Source organism: Salmo trutta, chromosome 19, assembly GCF_901001165.1.
Source record: "Salmo trutta chromosome 19, fSalTru1.1, whole genome shotgun sequence".
In the NCBI taxonomy this organism is placed as follows: domain Eukaryota; kingdom Metazoa; phylum Chordata; class Actinopteri; order Salmoniformes; family Salmonidae; genus Salmo; species Salmo trutta.
Window position 1 is genome coordinate 21088602 of NC_042975.1, and position 23159 is coordinate 21111760.

The window sequence follows — 23159 nt, forward strand, 5'->3', positions numbered from 1 at the left end:
CCCTATTGCGTGGCTCCGAGATTTGACATCACATGCCAACAAAGTGACAGTTAAACCAGGCGATTACTGTGAGACTCGACTGTCATGATGGTGGTGGTTGTCAAGGGATTTCAAGGTTTGCCTAACAAGTAGGCTACTGTTCCAAGTGATTGTAAACCCAAACTTAAGGCTTCACTATGAACATGTCCCCCTCTTAACTTTTGCCTTTATTTATACCCCAGTAATTCAAAGTTTTACATTTGTAGGTTTAAAAAATATTTGTTTAGCTTTATGGTAGATTATCATGTAGGCTAGCATTGCTTCTCTGATGGAGCAATTCGCGTGTGTCTCTCTGGCTCTTGATGCACGTTATGGCTTTTCCCCGCGAAGCTTTTTGACGCATTGTAAATGTCACTCCGGACAGCAGGTTTTTGAGTAAAGTTGATTAAGAATGACTGGTTAATCCGCATCGACAACGTGTTCAGGTCATCGAAGTTAAGCCGTGTTAACCCTCACAGGTAACTAAATTGATTGGAAATGCAACATTTGCTTTTGAGGGAGTATCCTAGCCTACTTGATTCGTGACATGTGGCATGCTTCTAATGTTTCCTCTGTAGTCTTAAGTGTTGTGGACAGCTTCACTGAACGTTTTTCTATTAGCCAACAAGTTGCTTCGTCACATATTTCATAGCTTTTTTTGTTTAAATATTTGAGTAAATATATGTTATACAGTATATGTTATACATATACAGTATATGTTCTTATAGAATCTATTAATCAAATTACATTTCCTCTCTTATGTATTATGGATATGTCACTGTGACTTGCAGAAAAAGCATATTACCACACTGCTCATCCACTAGCCTGTATTACATTGCATATTGTAGCCCATTCTCACTTGCCTTGGCATTCTCACTATGGCACATAAGGGGGAGCCACGTAAAATGTGTAGAGGACAGGGTCATGTCCTTCATGGAAAACAGCCCTATGACAATGTCCCCCTCCAACCACTTGGCTCTGTATGTGGAGTGTTGAGTGGCAAGTGGCAATTTCCCCTCCCCTCCCTCTTCGCTCCTCCTCCCCCCTGAGCCTCTGTCTGGCTCTGAGGCAGCTCTGGCCGAGCGTTGCCAGGATGCAACACATATTCCTGTGGCGATCCGGCCAAGACCCTCGCAGGCTCTGTCTATTGTGCCCTCCAGTCCTTCCTTCCACCAGCCTGCCTCAGCCAAAGGCGAGAATTATTGGTGGTTAAATCGAAATTTGGAGCAGCAGCTGTTGTTCGACTTCCAACCGAGAGTGCAAGGGGTAAGCAGGAGGTGAAAACATTGTGAGGGGGGTAAGCTGCCCCTGTGAAAAGACATGAAGAACATTGCTGATGGGTAGAGTGTCCTTTCCTTAGGACAGCAAGGCTACAGTTACTCAATAAGGATCCCCAGGCCAAATATGGTATTTTAGAGAGCTGTCCTTGTGAAAGTGACACACTGCGCTCCTCTCTTTGTACACAATGCACATAATACCTTATAGAGCTTTTGAAAAATGAGTCAATAAGCATAACACACAACTGGAACAATATGACTGGCTAAATACAACTAATCTGCATTGAAAAGTGATATGTAAATATGATGAGGAAGAGGAACATGACCAATTCACATTAAAATGTGAGGGCGTGATACTGGCCTTGTCCGGATACCCATAGTCTGCTTGCGTCCTAAATAGTAGGCCAGTTGAGTAGGTGAAAAAATGTAGTTTAATAGTATGCGACATTTCAAAATGTTGCATACGTTTAAACTTACATTTTAATGCCCAGATGTCATACTCATTTCGGCTTTGACAAAAGCTGATCAATTACATATGGGAAAGCATTACCGAAATCAACGAATAGCGGGAAACAACGCAATCAAGCATGATGCATTCTCAATATGCAAAAAATGTATGTTTTTGTCTTCAGTGCTTTTTAAATAGGATAGATATATGGTCTACTACGGTATAGGTCTAATATGATTGTCTGGCTATAAACCAGTCTGAGTAGGCCTATAACTCCATTCCTATTCTGTTCAGAGTTTAGATAAATTAATCAAATTAGTTTACATCCCTGTTAGTGAGCATTTCTCCTTTGCCAAGATAATCCATCCATCTGACAGGTGTGGCATATCAAGAAGCTGATTAAACAGCATGATCATTACATAGGTGCAACTTGTGCTGGGGACAATAAAAGGCCACTATAAAATGTGCAGTTTTGTCAAACAACACAATGTCACAGATGTCTAAAGTTATGAGGGAGCGTGCAATTGGCATGCTGACTGCATTAATGAACATCAGAGCTTTGCATTATAAGTTAATGTTCATTTCTTTATCAAAAGCTGCATCCAACATCGTTTTAGAGAATTTGGCACTACATCCACCCGGCCATACAACCACAGACCACATGTAACTACGCTAGCCCAGGACCTCCACATCTGGCTTCTTCACCTGCGGGATCGTCTGAGACCAGCTGCCCGGACAGCTGATGAAACTGAGGAGTATTTCTGTCTGTAATAGAGCTATTTTGTGGGGAAAAACTCATTCTGATTGGCTGGGCCTTGCTCCACAGTGGGTGGATCAGTCTTCTATGGCTGCGCCCCTGCCCAGTCATGTGAAATCCATAGATTAGGGCCTAATTCATTTATTTAAATTGACTGATTTCCTGATATGAACTGTAACCCAGTAAATTTGTTGAAATTGTTGCATGTTGCGTTTATGTTTTTGTTCAGTATAGTATGCAACAATGAGTAGATAGCATCACAGATTATCCATTATATTGACCAGATACTCTAGTGGCTGCTTTATCAATGAAAATACATTTCTTCAAAAATGGAAGACAGTCAGGAGGAGGCAAGATCAGGTGGGACCATTGTAGCCAATATAAGGGCAACTCCGATATAAAGTTGCCAGGATGTTAATAGTCCTATTTAAATCTGTACACTAGTAACAACATAATCATTACGAAACTTCTATTTGATCAAATAAGCCACACGTAGCGAATAAGCCATTCCATTTTTGTTAACCAAATTCGAAACTCTCCATACAGAAACCGCCATACAAAAACTCCTTGCTTGTTTAGCGAAAAATAAAACGCCACCTGCTGGAGAAGACAGATTTTGGGCCCAGCTACCCCTCACACTTCGCCTCTTCCAAGTTGAACTATTAGGGTTAGGCTAATTTAAGAATAGAAAATGTTTTAACCAAAAATGCAAAAAAAAATATTTGAACACGGTATCCATGGTATCCACAAGTTCATCTGACTTTGGGGAAGTAGATAAAGGGCCTCATTGCCAAAATCCTGAAGTATCCCTTTAAGTTGTGCGATTTCTATGTAAGAAGGTACCCTCTCATTGGGTGCGGCCTTATTTTTCCCAAAGTGACACCACCCCTGTGCTTCCCAGCATGATATGTTATTAAGCAAATTAGGTGCAGATGATCGTGAGTAATTGACATCGGTTACCACCCAGATGTGAAATTGCCACTTTGCCCATTTTATCAAAATAACAAGAGGGCTTGCTCATTTCCTGAAGGAGCAAATTATAAATGAGAGGATGTTTAGAGGTCATTGTTATCATATTGGCTCATTTGTCACTGTTGTTTGGAACAATTTGTCGCAGCATTACAGTATTACAGCATTACAGCACAGTATTTCAACACTCATACATGTTTGTAACTTGTTGATGTATTTGTGCTCTGTAGACACATTATAGTGATTTAAATCAAATCAAATCAAATGTTATTTGTCACATGCGCCGAATACAACAGGTGTAGACCTTACAGTGAAATGCTTACTTACAAGCCCTTAACCAACAATGCAGTTTTAAAAAAATACCCCCCAAAAAGTAAGAGATAAGAATAACAAATAATTAAAGAGCAGCAGTAAATAACAATAGCGGGGCTATATACAGGGGGTACCGGTACAGAGTCAATGTACGTGGGCATCGGTATTGAGGTAATATGTACATGTAGGTGGAGTTATTCAGGTGACTATGCATAGATAATAACAGAGAGTAGCAGCAGCGTAGAAGAGGGTGGGGGGAGGGAGCAATGCAAATAGTCCGGGTTGCCAATTGATTAGCTGTTCAGGAGTCTTATGGCTTGCTTGGTGGTAAAAGCTGTTTAGAAGTCTCTTGGACTTGGCACTCCGGTACCGCGCAGAGAAAACAGTCTATGACTAGGGTGGTTGGAGTCTTTGACAATTTTTAGGACCTTCCTCTGACACCGCCTGGTATAGAGGTCCTGGATGACATGAAGCTTGACCCCTGTGATGTACTGGGCCGTACGCACTACCCTCAGTAGTGCCTTGTGGTCGGAGGCTGAGCAGTTGCCGTACCAGGCAGTGATGCAACCCGTCAGGATACTCTCGATGGTGCAGCTGTAAAACCTTTTGAGGATCTGAGAATCTTTTCAGTCTCCTGAGGGGGAATACTTTTTGTCGTGCCCTCTTCATGACTGTCTTGGTGTGCTTGGACCATGTTAGTTTGTTGGGGATATGGACGCCAAGGAACTTAACGCTCTCAACCTGCTCCACTACAGCCCCATCGATGAGAATGGTGGCATGCTCAGTCCTCCTTTTCCTGTAGTCCACGATCATCTCCTTTGTCTTGATCACGTTGAGGGAGAGGTTGTTGTCCTTGCGCCACAAGGTCAGGTTTCTGACCTCCTCCCTATAGGCTGTCTCATCGTTGTCGGTGATCAGGCCACTGTTGTGTCATCAGCAAACATAAGGATGGTGTTGGAGTCGTGTCTGGCCGTGCAGTCATGAGTGAACAGGGAGTACAGCAGGGGACTGAGCATGCACCCCTGAGGGGCACCCATGTTGAGGATCAGCATGGCGGACGTGTTGTTACCTACCCTTACCACCTGGGGGCGGCCCATCAGGAAGTCCAGGATCCAGTTGCAGAGGGAGGTGTTTAGTCCCAGGGTCCTTAGCTTAGTGATGAGCTTAGAGGGCACTATGTTGTTGAACGCTGAGCTCTAGTCAATTAATAGTATTCTCACATAGGTGTTCCTTTTGTCCAGGTGTGAAAGGGCAGTGTGGAGTGCAATAGAGATTGCATCATCTGTAGATCTGTTGGGGCGGTATGCAAACTGGAGTGGTCTAGGATGTCTGGGATAATGGTGTTGATGTGAGTCATGACCAGCCTTTCAAAGCATTTCATGGCTATAGACGTGAGTGCTACGGGTTGGTAGTCATTTAGGCAGGTTACCTTGGGCACAGGGACTATGGTGGTCTGCTTGAAACATGTTGGTATTACAGACTCAGACAGGGAGAGGTTGAAAATGTCAGTGAAGACACTTGCCAGTTGGTCAGCGCATGCTTGGAGTACACGTCCTGGTAATCCATCTGGCCCAGCGGCCTTGTGAATGTTGACCTGTTGAAAGGTCTTGCATTGGCTGCGGAGAGCGTGATCACACAGTCGTCCAGAACAGCTGATGCTCCCATGCATGTTGCAGTGTTACTTGCCTCGAAGCGAGCATATAAGTTATTTACCTCGTCACGTAGGCTTGTGTCACTGGGCAGCTCTCGGCTGTGCTTCCAATCATACGCTGAGTGTACAAATCATTAGGAAAACCGTCCCAATATTGAGTTGCACCGCCTTTTGCCCTCAGAACAGCCTCAATTCATTGGGCATGGACAAGGTATTAAAAGCATTCCACAGGGATGCTGGCCCATGTTGACTCTAATGCTTAACCACTGTTGTGTCAAGTTGTGAGGATGTCCTTCGGGTGGTGGACCAGTTGAGCATGAAAAACTCAGCAGCATTGAAGTTCTTGACACCATCCTGTGCACCTGGCACCTACTACCATACCCCATTCAAAGGCACTTAAATCGTTTTTCTTGCCCATTCACCCTCTGAATGGCACACATACACAATCCATGTATCAATTGTCTCAAGGCTTAAAAATCCTATGTTAACCTGTCTCCTCACCTTCATCTACACTGATTAAAGTGGATTTAACAACTGACATCAATAAGGGATCATGGCTTTCACCTGGATTCACCTGGTCAGTCTGTCATGGAAAGATATTGTGTTCCTAGTGTTTTGTACACTCAGTGTATATAAGTCTGAGTGTCTATTGAAACACCATCAGGTATTTAACAGAGGTGGTTTGTAAACCCTGTTTGTGTGATGAGTAACCTTGTCTGAGACATGACTTGTCTTAGCTCCCTGAATGAATGCTTTAGCTCAGTGGACTAACACAGTCTTGTGGCACGCAGGAGAAAAACCCTGATTGGTCACATATAGAATCGGAAAATTGTCAGGAAAATTATTCATAATGCTTAGGTCTACCCTTTGGCATGACATTGACAATGCTATTGACTGCCATACCCAAGGGATTGAGAAGATACTATTTTCTCAGCAAAATAACCCTAAATATACTCACTATTCAAATGAGATGTCGGTATTTGATCAGTAAATAGCTCAGAAATACAATGCAGCTCATCCAAACTAAAGACATTTAATTTATTAACAAACCCTTTCGCCTCAAATCCATATTCATTTATAGTGTGCGCAAATTGCATTCTAAGGCCTTTGAGTGTGTCTTCCTGGGAATAATAACAATATCCTTGTTGTAGTTGGCTCTAACAGAAGAGGCTTTCTTTTCCTCACAAACTTAGCCAAGTTCCAGTGGAGTGGTCACGTGGCGTGTGGTACGGTTTAGTAAAGCAGGAAGAGTGATTAATAATCCGTGCAGAGGCCGACTTCAGAGCAAGCCATTCATGGGTTGTCATGTCAAAGGAATGCTGCTGCCTTCATCGCTCGCTGCTAGCGCTCCACCATAGAATTGGCTCTATGTAAGCAGCATTGCAAACAGAGACATTGGAAATACTTCTGTATACATGTTCCTTTGGGAGAGTCTGCCAGAAGCTGTTTACAGGGTGGCACAGAATCCTCAAAGCCCAAAAGTCGGCCACATTTCTGACTTTTGTCACAAAGACAGCATCTCTTTCAATAAGGTTGAGGATTCAAGCTTGGAAGGAAATGTCGATACACTTTGATTCCAAGATCTTAGTTGTGTTTTGTGTCCTCATTATTTCTAGTCATGTTTCATGAAACTGACAGTCAAAATAATGGATTTTAGACAGTCTTTTCCAGATTTTTTTCTCATTTGTCGTGACGTTGCAGTCTCATCTTCCTAGCTTGTTATCAATTCAAACATTGAATGAGGTTGAGTCTATCATACAGGATAAATGCCAGCGTTAGGTGAGGATGCCATTTCAGGGGTGGCTGCTATTCTAGAATTATAATTTTTCTCAAAATGATCTGCAAGCCAATAGTCTGTGTTATTATATATGCACTGCGTTAATGTTGGGCAATATTTGGGAACAGCTCTTCTATGATATGCTACTCCAAATATCATGATATCTGATATAATCGTTTCGTGCCGTTAATAACTAAATCATTCCAGACTGTGCAATTTTTGTGCTTATTTACAATATATTCACATTTTTGATCAATTATTTTTGTATGGTGAAACAATATGGCTTAGTTAATATATTTAGACTTCATTTTAAACTTATTGAACTGATAAAATTGCACAGTTTTGATTTGTAAAATTCAAATAGAGTATAGTCTTGCACGATATATCATCTTGAACTTCACAGTATATCAATCCCGCCCGTCTAGCATCACTACTCTGGACGGTTCTGACATAGAATATGTGGACAACTACAAATACCTAGGTGTCTGGTTAGACTGTAAACTCTCCTTCCAGACTCACATTAAGCATCTCCAATCCAATATTAAATCTAGAGTTGGCTTCCTATTTCGAGACAAAGCATCCTTCACTCATGCTGCCAAATATACCCTCGTAAAATTGACTATCCTACCAATCCTTGACTTCGGCGATGTCATTTACAAAATAGCCTCCAACACTCTACTCAACAAATTGGATGTAGTCTATCACAGTGCCATCTGTTTTGTCACCAAAGCCCCATATACTTCCCACCACTGAGACCTGTATGCTCTCGTTGGCTGGCCCTCGCTACATATTCGTCGCCAAACCCACTGGCTCCAGGTCATCTATAAGTCTTTGCTAGGTAAAGCCCCGCCTTATCTCAGCTCTCTGGTCACCATAGCAGCACCCACCCGTAGCTCGCGCTCCAGCAGGTATATTTCACTAGTCACCCCCAAAGCCAACTCCTCCTTTGGCTGCCTTTCCTTCCAGTTCTCTGCTGCCAATGACTAGAATGAATTGCAAAAATCACTGAAGCTGGAGACTTGAATCTCCCTCACTAACTTTAAGTATCGGCTGTCAGAGCAGCTTACCGATCATTGCACCTGTACATAGACCATCTGTAAATATCCCATCCAACTACTTCATCCCCATGTTATTTTAATTTTTTTGCTACTTTGCACCCCAGTATCTCTACTTCCACATTCACCTTCTGCACATCTATCAGTCCAGTGTTTAATTGAAAAATTGTAATTATTTCGCCACTACAGTGAGGGAAAAAAGTATTTGATCCCCTGTTGATTTTGTACGTTTGCCCACTGACAAAGAAATGATCAGTCTATAATTTTAATGATAGGTTTTTTTGAACAGTGAGAGACAGAATAACAACGAAAAAATCCAGAAAAACGCATGTCAAAAATGTTATAAAATGATTTGCATTTTAATGAGGGAATAAGTATTTGACCCCTCTGCAAAACATGACTTAGTACTTGGTGGCAAAACAGAGGTCAGACATTTCTTGTAGTTGGCCACCAGGTTTGCACACATCTCAGGAGGGATTTTGTCCCACTCCTCTTTGCAGATCTTCTCCAAGTCATTAAGGTTTCAAGGCTGACGTTTGGCAACTCGAACCTTCAGCTCCCTCCACAGATTTTCTATGGGATTAAGGTCTGGAGACTGGCTAGGCCACTCCAGGACTTGAATGTGCTTCTTCTTGAGCCACTCCTTTGTTGCCTTGGATGTGTGTTTTGGGTCATTGTCATGCTGGAATACCCATCAACGACCCATTCTAAATGCCCTGGCTGAGGGAAGGAGGGTCTCACCCAAGATTTGACGGTACATGGCCCCGTCCATCGTCCCTTTGATGCGGTGAAGTTGTCCTGTCCCCTTAGCAGAAAAACACCCCCAAAGCATAATGTTTCCACCTCCATGTTTGACGGTGGGGATGGTGTTCTTGGGGTCATAGGCAGCATTCCTTCTCCTCCATACACGGTGAGTTGAGTTGATACCAAAGAGCTCCATTTTGGTCTCATCTGACCACAACACTTTCACCCAGTTGTCCTCTGAATCATTCAGATGTTCATTGGCAAACTTCAGATGGGCATGTATATGTGATTTCTTGAGCAGGGGGACCTTGTGGGCACCGTAGGATTTCAGTCCTTCACGGCGTAGTGTGTTACCAATTGTTTTCTTGGTGACTATGGTCCCAGCTGCCTTGTGATCATTGACAAGATCCTCCCGTGTAGTTCTGGGCTGATTCCTCACCGTTCTCATGATCATTGCAACTCCATGAGGTAAGATCTTGCATGGAGCCCCAGGCCGAGGGAGATTGACAGTTCTTTTGTGTTTCTTCCATGTGCGAATAATCACACCAACTGTTGTCACCTTCTCACCAAGCTGCTTGTCGATGGTCTTGTAGCCCATTCCAGCTTTGTGTAGGTCTACAATCTTGTCCCTGACATCCTTGGAGAGCTCTTTGGTCTTGGCCATGGTGGAGAGTTTGGAATCTGATTGATTGATTGCTTCTGTGGACAGGTGTCTTTTATACAGGTAACACACTGAGATTAGGAGCACTCCCTTTAAGAGTGTGCTCCTAATCTCAGCTCGTTACCTGTATAAAAGACACCTAGGAGCCAGAAATCTTTCTGATTGAGAGGGGGTCAAGTACTTATTTCCCTCATTAAAATGCAAATCAATTTATAACATTTTTGACATGCGTTTTTCTGGATTTTTGTTGTTGTTATTCTGTCTCTCACTGTTCAAATAAACCTACCATTAAAATGATTGTCTGATCATTTCTTTGTCAGTGGGCAAAAGTAGAAAATCACCAGGGATCAAATACTTTTTTCCCCTCACTGTATGTCCTATTTATTGTCTTACCTCCCTAATCTTACTACATTTGCACACACTGTATATTGACTTTTCTATTGTGTTATTGACTGTATGTTTGTTTATCCCATGTGTAACTCTGTGTTGTTTGTGTCGCACTGCTTTGCTCTATCTTGGCCAGGTCGCAGTTGTAAATGAGAACTTGTTCTCAACTAGCTTACCTGGTTAAATAAAGGTGAATAAAAGAAGTAAAAGAAAGAAAGAAAAATCGTCAATGTAAAATATCACAATATTCGATTTAAACATATATTGGCTCAACCCTTCACTGCATAGGATGATGACCCATTTTTTGGGTGCATTGGAGTTGTCAAAAATGGCTTCCTCTTCTTATCCCCTGTCCTTCATCTGCACTGATCTGAAATCAGGGCATAGGTCAAAGCAATAGGGTGGATGACCATATTGAGCATTTGTTTTAATCTGTCCAGGTCTTTCAGATGAGTTTAGATGAAAGGGAGGAGATGAGGGGAGGATGCTCCCATATGTCTCCTCGGTCCTCATTCACCTTGACAGTTGGGTGTCTTTACTCAGTACTTTGCTCTGTCAGCCGAACAGCCCTAACTGCGGGAAAGTGCCTCTGCATTTGGATCTGGCCAAGTGAAGAGGAACTGTGGTGGTGGCTAGTGTTGTGGACCAGATGGCGGAGTTAGCCGTTTGCTACCTCATGGTCAGTGCAGTTAATCCCTATGTCTGTGATTACTGGGGGCCTTCCCAGCGCTGGTCTATTTGAGGTTAGGTGCAGGGAATTGGGTTAGCGCCGACTTTTAATTTAGTGTTATCACTTACTGTGCTTGAAACCTCTTGGCAATCTGCGAGTGTCATTAGGAGGCTTTTAAGAAATTTTGGGCCATTTACTTCAACCACCTTGGAAAAGTGGTGTTTGCAAAGTTGTAAAATGATGACACTGATGCAAAACTTGAGAATGTGTCCTTTTTGGCAATCATCATTGCCATCTGTGCAGTGGCGATTTTAACATGTAAATCTTGGTGGGGCAAAACAAATTATTGTGGGAAGCATGCCAGAAAAGCCACAACCCAAAACTTAAAATACATGAATTGCACTATAACGGTGACAAACGGTACCCACAAACTATTAGGGCCTACATAAAGCTGTCCCAGCAGCGGAGTCCCAACAGCAGTCCCAACACCTTACCACTGCTACATTTGGCTATCAGCGGAGCCTTGTCTGGAAGCGAAACAGTTCATTCAGCCTCATTTACTGCCTTTAAAAAAAACATAGCTGATATGACTGACATGCTTAAACAAATGTGGTTTCTACTGACAATTGAGATGTACAGACTATTTGCATAAGGGGAAGACAAGCGGATAAAAGGCAATCCATAATTTCGATTAAGACATTAATGACCGAGCAATGACGGATATAGTCAATATAACTATTTGTTCAGCACTTTTGAAATGTACAGCGACAGAATTCAGAACATGGGCCGTTCTTACAGTATTTTCCCTGTACACCAAGTCAGAACCGTAGGATAAATAAAGGGGGCATATAAGCAGACAATGAAATCTCTTACAATATTCAATGATTGTGCACCACCAAGTTGTGCACCACCAAGTTAGGACCGTAGGCGAAATCAAGAGGTGAAAATATATTAAATTATTAGGGTGAGTCACATTGAATGCCGTTTGGGTCACTATTTGACATGTTAAATAAGCTTTTAATCTGACTTGTCAAATAATACAATTCCATTATAGAATGTTGTGTGTGCTGAATTTGCACGTTCAAGCCAAGCGCCACCACTGCTATCAGTAGCACTGTCAAAGCTGTACAAAATAGTCTACAAAGATGTCACACACCAGCCACAAATGATGTGTTTACAACACCGCATTGGTGAAAATAGACCAAATTATTAGGATGAGACACTTGGACTACTAACAGCTTACTACCCAACATACACTTAGTATTACTTTCGTAGCTACGGTATACATATCTCCCTTGCATATTACATCATTTATGCAGCAGCATAACGTTACAAAACGTTTTTGGACTCACCTTGTGATGTGCTCACTTAAACAGGAAGATGGCGCGGTGGTCTTTTGTGGGCACATTTTGGCATCAAACTTTGCCATCAAAGTCTGGCATTCTCTGGATTTATGGTGGGAACTCGGAAAAAAACATCACAGCCACTCCACTGAATAACAGGCTAGTGGTTGCTTTGCAATGCTTGCAGTTTGCCACTGATTCCTTCCAAACTACTCATTGTTGAATTTGCGATTTCCAACTTATTATTATCTTTATGGCCGATGAGCACCGATACATTTTATCTATAATTTCTCTTCATTATTTCTATTCATATAACAAGGATTAAAAAGGATTTGCCAGTAGATTGTCGACTTGATTCATGATGATGACTGCCAGCTAAGATTTTGAAATTAAGATGTTGACATGATCAGTCCAATCAAAGCTACTGTACGTATAATGTGATTTGACGTAATTTTATCAGTGGCCAATGACTTTGAGCCTTCTTGGAAGGGCTCTTCTAATGTAACTCTATGGCAGAACCCAAGGGGCTTAAATGCTCGACGTCTACTCTTACTGAGGACTTAGACTTGGCCTGTGACGTAGTGTCCCCATGAGTGACGGAACACTGAGCCAATCACGGCGCAATGCTCCTGCAAAGTAGGCAAGCCCCCTCCCCCCTAAAAAAATTATATATATTTTATAGATGCTAAAAATGTGAATGATGGGTCGATACTGCAACTATGGCAGTTTGGTTTACACATTGATATTTCAATTAATTTGTCATTGTCCAAATAATAAACCTGAAGCTGAAAGAACAATTTTTGTAAATGTATGTGTCCAGTTATGTTAGTCTTGGTAATGTATTTCTGACCTGTCAGGACAATCAACATATTGTTTTGCAACCTTGAGACTTAGTTTATGTGATGTTGACAGATATGGATCTACTGCATAATGCAAAATGTGAGTTTATTGCTGAACAGAAATGTAGGAAGTTTAGACTGTGTGTGTTCGCGTGTGTGTACGTGTGTATGCACGTGTGAATACATATTTGTGTGTGGAGGGGCTGGTATCATGAAATGCTATTGATGTCACCAGGCAGGCCAAAACTCCATCCCACCAAAACAGGCTGAAATTTCAGGCAGATTTTTCAAAACAGCTCTTACACTAAAATGGCATTATTATAATTTTCACAATGTCATAGTGTGGAAATATATATATAAAACACAGGGAAATCACGTTTTTGACTGCACTGGGCCTTTAAAGGTGCTACACATATGATTCTTTAAAGAATTTTAGCATTGTATTTTCAGAAAATGTCCATTATATATCTGCAGTAATAGTGGAATGATAGTGTTTCACAGTATTAATCACCCACCAGTCTTGTGATTGGCTGTGATATTTGCTTATTGATTTCTCCCTCTGGAGCGGCTTCTGTTGTCAAAATGTGAAAGCTGTTCTGACTTTGTGGCTGTGTTATCTAGTGGAAGTCGCTCCGTCATTTCTTGGTTGTTGAAATTGTACACTCTTCGCTCAATTTCAGTTGATTCAAATATTGTTTTTACAGCTGTTTGAAGTTGTTGGACCAAAACCGCTGTTTGAAGCTAGCACCAAATTCAAACAGTTGTAAAAACTGTATTTTTAGTTATTTTGTTATTTTTGCATTTCACAGTGATTTACATGGTACAATTATTCCCTACACTGTTCAGTGCTTGTTTTCTCACATAAACTGAAATTGAGCAAACAGTATAGTATAGCAAACAGTACAGAATTTTAGCAACCAAGAAATGAGAGCAATTTCCAATAGACAACACAGCCACAAAGTCAGAACAGCTTTTGATGCAGAACAGCAACAGATGCCGCACAATCAATAGGTGAATATCACAGCACATATCACAACACTGTGAAACATTATTCCACTATTATTATCATTCCACTATTAGCTCCAGATATATTATGGAATTTTTTTTAAATTAGATTCCCAAAATGTGAAAATCATCTATGTGTAACACATTTAAAAGTAATATAAATTCTTATCGCTGTATCATATCATATCATCATCTTTCATAGACGATCCCCAATAACATTTAGAATCATGATTAGGCTGTATGTGGGGAGCCTTATATGAATGTGCTGTTGATCTGTATTGGTTGCCTCAGCAGGCATCTCTGCGCTCTCCTAAGCTAACACTGTGATCTTATGTTGTCAGCTGATGGCTATTGTTTGAATTAAATGGGGTTCAGGTTCACTGGAAGGGGGACATTGTCCCAATATTGGTATAGTATGTGCTGTGCATGAATGGCTTTAGCAATTCAAGTGATAGGTTTAGGCCAGTAACAGAAAGGTCACTGGTTGGAATCCCTAAGCTGACTAGGTGAAAAATCTGTTGGTGTGCCCTTGAGCAAGGCACGTAACCCTAATTGCTCCTCTAAATCACTCTAGATAAGAGCGTCTGCTAAATGATGTGAATGTAAGAAGGTGGTTGCGTGATCTCTTGATATGAATAGGCAATTGTCAGAGGTGGCCACACTCAATAATCAGCTCTATTTAATGGTGGGCCTCCTGTGGTAAAAGGGTCATTGTGGGTGCTGAGTTAATAAAGATTGGCTTGTTGTCTATGGTTTCACGTTAGTGAGATTGAACTTATCTGTATTCAGTCCTTGGAAGTCTTTTGTAATACTGTATCTCTATAGATCTAGTAGGCCTAATACTGAAACATACATATATATATATATATATATATATATATATATATATAATATATATATCTCATTAGTAAGTGTGTATATTGAAAACAAACTAACAATTAAAGTTTAATGTGGATGTTGACTCAGCACCTCATTTGCATCAGAACTTCTACACAGACCTCTTTGCGGGACTTCAGGCTTTGAAATGCTCATTGAATTTCATGGAAGCTTATGAGGGCCCTCGTAATTAATGTTCAACGCTTGAGTGGCAATCTTAATGGCCTTTTGAGGTCAATATAAAAATGAATGTTTCTCATTAATCACAATCCCATTGTTGTGCTTTCTCCGAAATCGTTTTCTTAGGTAAGTTAAACACATCATTCAAATAGGCCACAAAGAAATCACTGTGCATTGTGCAATCTGAAATGTACAAAGCTTTGTTGCTTTTTTAACAGGTCTCATTTTGAGAAAGTGAAAGACAATTAGAAAAATAATTGTTTTCATTAAAAGGCTTAGGTTGATTTTCATGTGCAAATGTCTTTTAATGATAAGCACTCACCAAAAGGGCTGGCAACACGTTTCAGTTTTGCCGACTGAAGCCGCTGGGATGTCACCCATCCCAAGTGAGGGGGCAATTAAAGCCATTACACCAGTGGCCACGTATTTCCCCCCTCTGCCATTATAGTGATGATACTACTGTAGTCCTGACTCAAATTCTGGAGGTTTTATGAGCAAAATGCTCATTCTTCTACGACAACAGATGCGTGTCTGAAAAACACAACGTGAACGACAGCCCAAACTGAAGATGAGGGCCCCTGGGTTTTTACACTTGATTATCCAAGGTAATTGGAGAAAATTTGCCAGTCAGTCAATCAGTTCACAATACAAAGGGATGGATTTGAATGGACTTGCCATGTTTCTCTGGCCTTCAGACAGAGTCAGTGGTAGGATAAGTAGTTATCAGTCAAGTTAAGCAATTGCAGTTGGTCATTCTGCAGGCTACTCATACACCAAAGGGCTTTCAGGAGGCAAAATTTGATAAAATTTCATGCAAGAACCTTGACTAACCATTAAACAAATGTAAGGTCATGGTTGAACAATGAATGGCCTTTTGTGTTTTTATAAAAATATGTTTTCGTGATTCGATGTTCTAAACATATTGTTCACCATATATATGTCTGCTGCAGAGGGACAAGAGAGAGCCATGACAATTAGAGTCATGAAAATAAAAGTGCTGAAAACAAATTGGCTTCCTATTTAAAAATAAGATGTAGAACAAGCTATGAAGAAACAATACTGGAGTTTTGGTGCAGGTACAACCAACTAACACAATAATAATATTGCAATATTGTCAAAACAATATGATATATCGTCAAAAATAATATCCCGATATGTAACTGCATCGATTATTTTTCCTCATAGCTACATACGCCCACACATAACACATGACATGCGCACACATGCATACTGAGGCCACAAACACACACACACAAACACACACACTTTCACACTCACCACATACAGTACACTGCGGTTAGTGTCTATTATCTATTCTGTTGCCTAGTCTCTTTACTCCTACCTACAGTATATGTACATAGCTACCTCAATTACCTCGTACCCCTGTACATCGACTAGGTACTTGTACTCCCTGTATATAGCCATGTTATTTTTACTCGTTATTGCTATTTGTTATTCAGTGTGTATTTATTCCTGTTGTCACTATTTCTATTTTAACTTTATCTTTAACTCTGCATTGTTGAAAAGGACCCGTAAGTAAGTATTTCACTGTTAGTCTACACCTCTTGTTTACAAACCAGGTGACAAAAAAATGATAATTTGAGTCTATAATTCATATGTATAACATTTCCCTGAGACCCTCGGTATGCTAAATATGTAATATATTCCCCCATTCCTTTTAATCACAGCAGATTGCACTTGGCCTCATACTAACTAATCTCATTAAAAGTTGACACATAAGTGACAGATGTTTGAAACGCACTCATTTCCATGTCCCCAATGGATTCTGCAGTGGTGGTTGAACATTTTAAATTGGATTGAAAACGGATGTCAGCTCTTCACTGTCCAGGAGAGAGGATGGCAATAAATAGAAAATGTGTGTTTTTTGTCTTTGTTGTTTTTTTTATACATGAATGTACAAATTGTATATAAGGGCTTGAGAGCACTGAGAGAGTAAGGGGAAATATGGTCTGTGTTTTTACCACAATCATCAGAAAATGGATCCTTTTCTCTGCAGGTGTTGCTGGAAAGGCTCATTCTATTCTGTGACAATTTTTTGTGACCAGGGTGTAAGTGTGTTGAATGTCTTTCATGCGAGAGACATCAAACATGCAGTCCATATAGAAGACTTGAATACAATGATAACCGGAACAATGTAAGTTGTCTTGAGTTGGTTTGTCAATATCAACACCAGATTCTATTGAACTTCCATCCTCAAATGTCAGCATCCAACCTCAAAACGTCAAACCTGTTGGCATACATGTTTAGCTTACCCATAAGCCGTCTGGATTTCTAAATGAGCAGTCTTTGTTGACAGTCTTATCTTTCATCTCATCTGTACTGTATGTTATGCGTAGAATTTAAATAGAATAGGCCTACTCTGGTGCTATGACGCAATGGCGAGAATAAGATAATATGACATTGGGCGCTCTGCTGCCGAACATGTCAAAGCTCTTTTGATCATAAATCTCACTTCTTCATCTCCTGCTTTCCTAGATTTTAATATCTCTTTACCGGTGCACAATGAGATCTGTGTAGAACAAGATGAATTGAGATGTAATAAAGACCCCAGCTTTAGGTTCACTGTATAATTTCAATGAGCTAACACGTCGCTAATAAAAGTGTCATGGTATGAACCTGTGTGCTGAGATGTTATGGGGTTTAAAGGAAGCTAAGGCTGGAAACATGAAGGACTGTCGAAACAGACTTTCACATCCAACTTCAGACTGCAGATCTTGGCAGGTAAAGTGCCGCCATCAGCAATAAATCCTCCCTTCCTGTTTTCACATCACTTTCTTGCCGCTCGTCTTTTGTTACGCCGCCAGTTGCAGAGCCTAGCTTTGATAAGAGAACCACCTCTCCCATACATATGAGGAGCTGACTTCTCTAAGACTCTTAGCAGACTCTTTAAGACGTTCATAAAGTAAAAGGACCTTATATTCAACCATAGGTTTTAGGGGAAAGAGGTTGGTGACTTTTTAAGTGAAACACGGCAGTGTAATTAGATTTGAACTTTGGACATATTGGGATGGTTATATCCTGAAGGCAAGCCAGCGGCCATGCTGAAGGGCATGCATTGGTAATGCCTTCTGGGGGAGAGAGGCTTTCACTGTTGGGTTCCTCCTTCCTCTTTTTATGGTTCCTGGGCTCCAAGGAAGTGGGAAGAGGATACACAGTCTTCTTTTTGTCTGCCCACCTAGCTCAATATTGGAGAATGACAGTGACCTGTTTGCTCGGGGATAACAGCTGTGGAGATTGCTGCTAAGGGGAGTTTATTTAGTTTATTGGCTAGTAGCTATCATAGCATCTGCTGCTTTCCTTCAATAAGTAGTCCCACATCTCCATATCACCACTGTTAGCCACAATCCCATTGAGACCAGACACGCAGTCTTATCATAAATGTGTGAAATGATTTCTCAGGACGGTATGTTTTGTGTATCCACTCCCACGCGGAGCAGATACACCGGGTGTAGTTCATTGGTATGTACACGGAGTTGCACTAAAGTCAAGCCCACACTGGATCATCAATAGTCTGAAACACTGTTGTGGTGGTGGTGGTGGGGCACTGGGGTTAAAACAATATCTAAATCAGGAAATCCGGGGAGCCGAGACTGAAATGAATCACTTCTCTCTCTTAGCATATTTTAATGCACTCTTCTTTGAAACCACAACACACTGTATCTCTCTCTCCAGATGGTGCGCCTCTTAGAAGTTTTTTGCTTTGCCACTTGGTACTGTGTGTGCGCATGGAAGAAATAATATGGCTATTAGTATGCAAAAGGATGTTTAGCCATTTTTCTCTCTATAACTTGGGCCTATTTACTTTGTAACTCATTGTTGGATTTTGCTCAAACAAAATGTGTAATTCAAATGAGATCTTGGTATTGAGCAGAAATGTTATATTTAAATCAATATTGTATTATATCAGCAATATGTGGCTGTTATTGTGTCACTAGTGTTTGCGTGGGGGTAAAATACCCCAGAGATTCAGTTCAGTTCAAAAGTTGCTGGTGGATGACAGCCAGTGTGTACAAAATAACAGGGATTGGGGGCCTAGGTAGGTTGCGTAGGATGCAATTCAAAACACACACATTTAAATGCATGACTTTGCATTGAAACTCACATCAGTCTTTAAGTGGATTTTTCCTTGTGTTTTAACTTTTTGCAGATTATTTCAGATGAAAGTACCCCTTCTTCCATTGCACAGGCCCAAAATACGCCATGGGATCATTGACCAGTGCCCCCCACCTGCGTCCCCTTCTACACAACAAATTATGAGCCATTGTGTAAAGCAATTTGTGCAATCACTTTGACAGATGCTGCATTTCCCTGCATAAAACCGGATTGATTTTTACAGTCTGCTCCTGGCACGGGGGCGTGATTATCACTGAGAGAGGGATTCTCTGTCAAATTCCTGGATTTATTTGCCACGTCGCATGATTCATGGTCTGATCACCCCGATTTAATTAAGAAATGCATCAGAGTCCCCAGTGTTAGGCAGAGCTTTACGGGGGATGGCAGGTTAGGGCACAGCTAGGCCCTCTAGGCTTAACAACAAACAATGTGCTCTAGCTAGCCTAGCTAACACTGCTGGCCTTGCTCACTCTAATCTCATGTTGCTGATGCTCTAGGCTTTTTTCCTTCCCAATCACTCCGAGCATTCAGCGAGATATCAAACCAAGACTAATGGGTGCAACGAGAAAAGGAGTCTCCCTTTGGGGGAACCTAGAAATTGCACTCATGTTTTATACATTGCTTGTGTAGGTTGAAAGTAAACATGCTAGTTTCCAATCTAGGCTGTATAGCTTTCCAGGCTTGTGAATTTAAGCTTATATACCACTGTATTTCTTTGTCAATGTTATAGTTAAGTCCCAGAAGACTGTTGCTTTTGGTTAAAAAGGTAAGTTCCAGTGTGTGAGAACAGTGTAATTGTGTCCCGGCTCTGTCTCAGAAGATGAATGGTAAAACATTAGGGTGAAAGTAGCGGCAATGAATGTGTTTGTTTGGCGGAACCGGGAAACAAAATGAGCTCCCCCTGGGTGTCTCCAACACTCCCTTAACTGAAAGGAGGTAGAGAATGAAGCCATTTCTAGAATAATGGAGAAGGAAATATCTAATGGGAGCTCGAGAGAAGTACCTGCAAAGGAGTGGATTATTAAAGGCACAATTTGTCATCTCAACGGTATGACCCTGTCGCTTTGTTTGTTTGAGAGACGATGCGGAAGAAATGGAACTGAGATCAACATGATAGTTTTAAACGGCTTCCGGTATCCTTGTCACAATGTGTTTCCTCGGTAACAAAAGTTTTCTTTCTAAGAACAATTTTTTTTCATAATGGACAGAGGTCTGGACTAAACTGACATAACTCCAACAAATATCCTTCCCCTTTTGCCTACATCACATTCAATGGCTTTCAATGACATTTTTGGACACTGTTAAAATGTGTGGGACCTTTGTTACTGATTTACAACTTAATAAAGCATCATATCCATCTTGCGGAGCATGAACAATAGCTCAGCAGTACTTGGACTGTAATTTAAAAAGATTGATAATGTACTCTAGTTTTCCTTCAGAATTGAATGGAAACTGACCTTCAGTTTTGTGATTACTTGGCATTCAAGACCATCTGATTATAGGAATAGACTTGGTCTGACACGCCATAACCTATTTCTCTTTCATTTCGCTCAGAAAAAAACAAGTATTTAAGGCATCAAGGTTGATAACCAAGCGAAAAAATAATATTTTAATATATTGCAAGTATACTTAAATATACTAGCCTTTCAAATAATATACTTCAAACACGAGATGCACCTTCCTTGAATATCTTAAGTATATTATAAATATACTATCATTATACTTCAATGCACTTATTAAAAGTGTACTTTAAATTCATTGTTTTTCAGTCGTTTAGTATGCTATATATTCACTGTCATTACACTTTAACATACCATATTCATTCAAAATACACTTTTTGAAACTCTGCTCATAAATGATCAAGTACACAATAAGTATAGTTTCAACCTATGCCATTAAATGTGAGTTTCAAAATACTTAAAAAATTCCTCTTAAGAAGAGTGCAGACAAAGACAAAGTTGACAATGATAATGATGGTTTATTCCACATCTAAGGAACATGCACAGTTCAACTTTATGCCACGTAATTTCGGTAACATTTCATGTCTTTTCTTTTTCACTGTAGACTACAACTTTGGGTAATTAGGCCAGCCAGGTACCTTTAACACTTCCTTAGTCTCTGTCCAAACTGTTTGGAATAGCAATAACAAACTCTTTGTTTCTTTAACTCAATGACAACACACTTTCTTTTGAAATGATGTGCATGGACTGCAATTATGTTGTCTGACTCTGAAATGACATGTACAAATGTGGAGGATATATTAAACTGAGAGTCTCTGTACAATACCCTTCTTGTATTGACAAGTTCACTAACCAACACACAGCACATAACAATACATGAACATGTAGGTGAATTGTCATGTGAACATTGTGTGGTTTGATAGCTACAAGGCTACGGATTTTATACAGCATTCCATTTCTCAACTCCACAATTGAGTTGTTTCTTTTTTGGAGCTGGTTTACTTCTGAATTACATAATATGCCTTTAACAATGAACCAAGTAATTCTTCAATTGCAAGCATATGCTGAACAAATAGATTGCCAAAAACCCTTACATTTTCAGTTAGGCGTTCAGATTTATCAGTTGATCTGTTGCTATTTTGTAGTTGGGAGAACAACTTTTGTACACCCTCATTAGCATCTTTCATGCAAGTTGCAGCCCTTTGGGATAGACTCATCCACTTTAAATTCCTCTTTACTATTTGCACAGAGACATAAGTGGTTCCATTAAAGTACTTAAGAAGTGTCCCATTGAAAGACTCACATGAGAATGTGGAGGTTGCCCAAAGGGGCCTGCAGTTTCATACACTATCTGTAAGGTGTGTTAACAAGTACACATTGAGTGATACATTGGCAGTGCCATACAGCCTCTGGAAATCGATCACAAACTTCTTCATGGTCAGTTCTGCCAAGTTCACATCTCTGAGATTGACCTTTTCTTTGAGGAGAACATACATTATATATACAAACGTATGTGGACACCCCGTCAAATGAGTGGATTTGGCTATTTCAGTCACACCCGTTGCTGACAGATGTATAAAATCGAGCACACCGCCATGCAATCTCCATAGACAAACATTGACAGTAGAATGGCCTTACTGAAGAGCTCAGCAACTTTCAACGTGGCACTGTCATAGGATGGCACCTTTCCAACAAGTCAGTTCGACAAATGTCTGCCCTGCTAGAGCTGCCTTGGTCAACTGTAAGGGCTGTTATTGTGAAGTGGAAAAGTCAAGGAGTAACCATGGCTCAGCCGCGAAGTGGTAGGCCACACAAGCTCACAGAATGGGACCGCCAAGTGCTGAAGCGCATAGTGCACACAAATCGTCTGTCCTCGATTGCAATACTCACTACCAAGTTCCAAACTGTCTCTGGAAGCAACATCAGCACAATAAGTGTTTTTCGGGAGCTTCATGAAATGGGTTTCCATGGCCGAGCAGCCACACACAAGCCTAAGATCACCATGCGCAATGCCAAGCATCGGCTGGAGTGGTGTAAAGCTTGCCGCCATCTGGAGCAGTGGAAACGCGTTCGCTGGAGTGATGAATCATGCTTCACAATCTGGCAGTCCGACGGACAAATCTGGGTTTGGCGGATGACAGGAGAATGCTACCTGCCCGAATGCATAGTGCCAACTGTAATGTTTGGTGAAGGAGGAATAATGGTCTGGGGCTGTTTTTCATGGTTCGGGCTAGGCCCCTTAGTTCCAGTGAAGGGAAATCATAACGCTACAGCATACAATTACATTGTAGATGATTCTGTGTTTCCAACTTTATGGCAAAAGTTTGGGGAAGGACCTTTCCTGTTTCAGCATGACAATGCCCTGTGCACAAAGCGAGGTCCATACAGAAATGGTTTGTCGAGATCGGTGTGGAAGAACTTGACTGGCCTGCACAGAGCCCTGACCTCAACCCCATCGAACACCTTTGAGATTAATTGGAACGCTGACTGCGAACCAGGCCTAATCGCCCAACATCAGTGCCCGACCTCACTAATGCTCTTGTGGCTGAATGGAAGCAAGTCCCCACAGCAATGTTCCAACATCTAGTGGAAAGCC

The 23159-nt window shown here is 41.0% G+C and overlaps 1 protein-coding gene across 1 annotated transcript in view; it reads left to right on the forward strand.

Annotated features, from left to right (window-relative positions):
- LOC115154167 (opioid-binding protein/cell adhesion molecule) overlaps positions 1-23159 on the forward strand; it is a 447106-nt gene that overhangs the window by 468 nt on the left and 423479 nt on the right. The window lies entirely within an intron of this gene.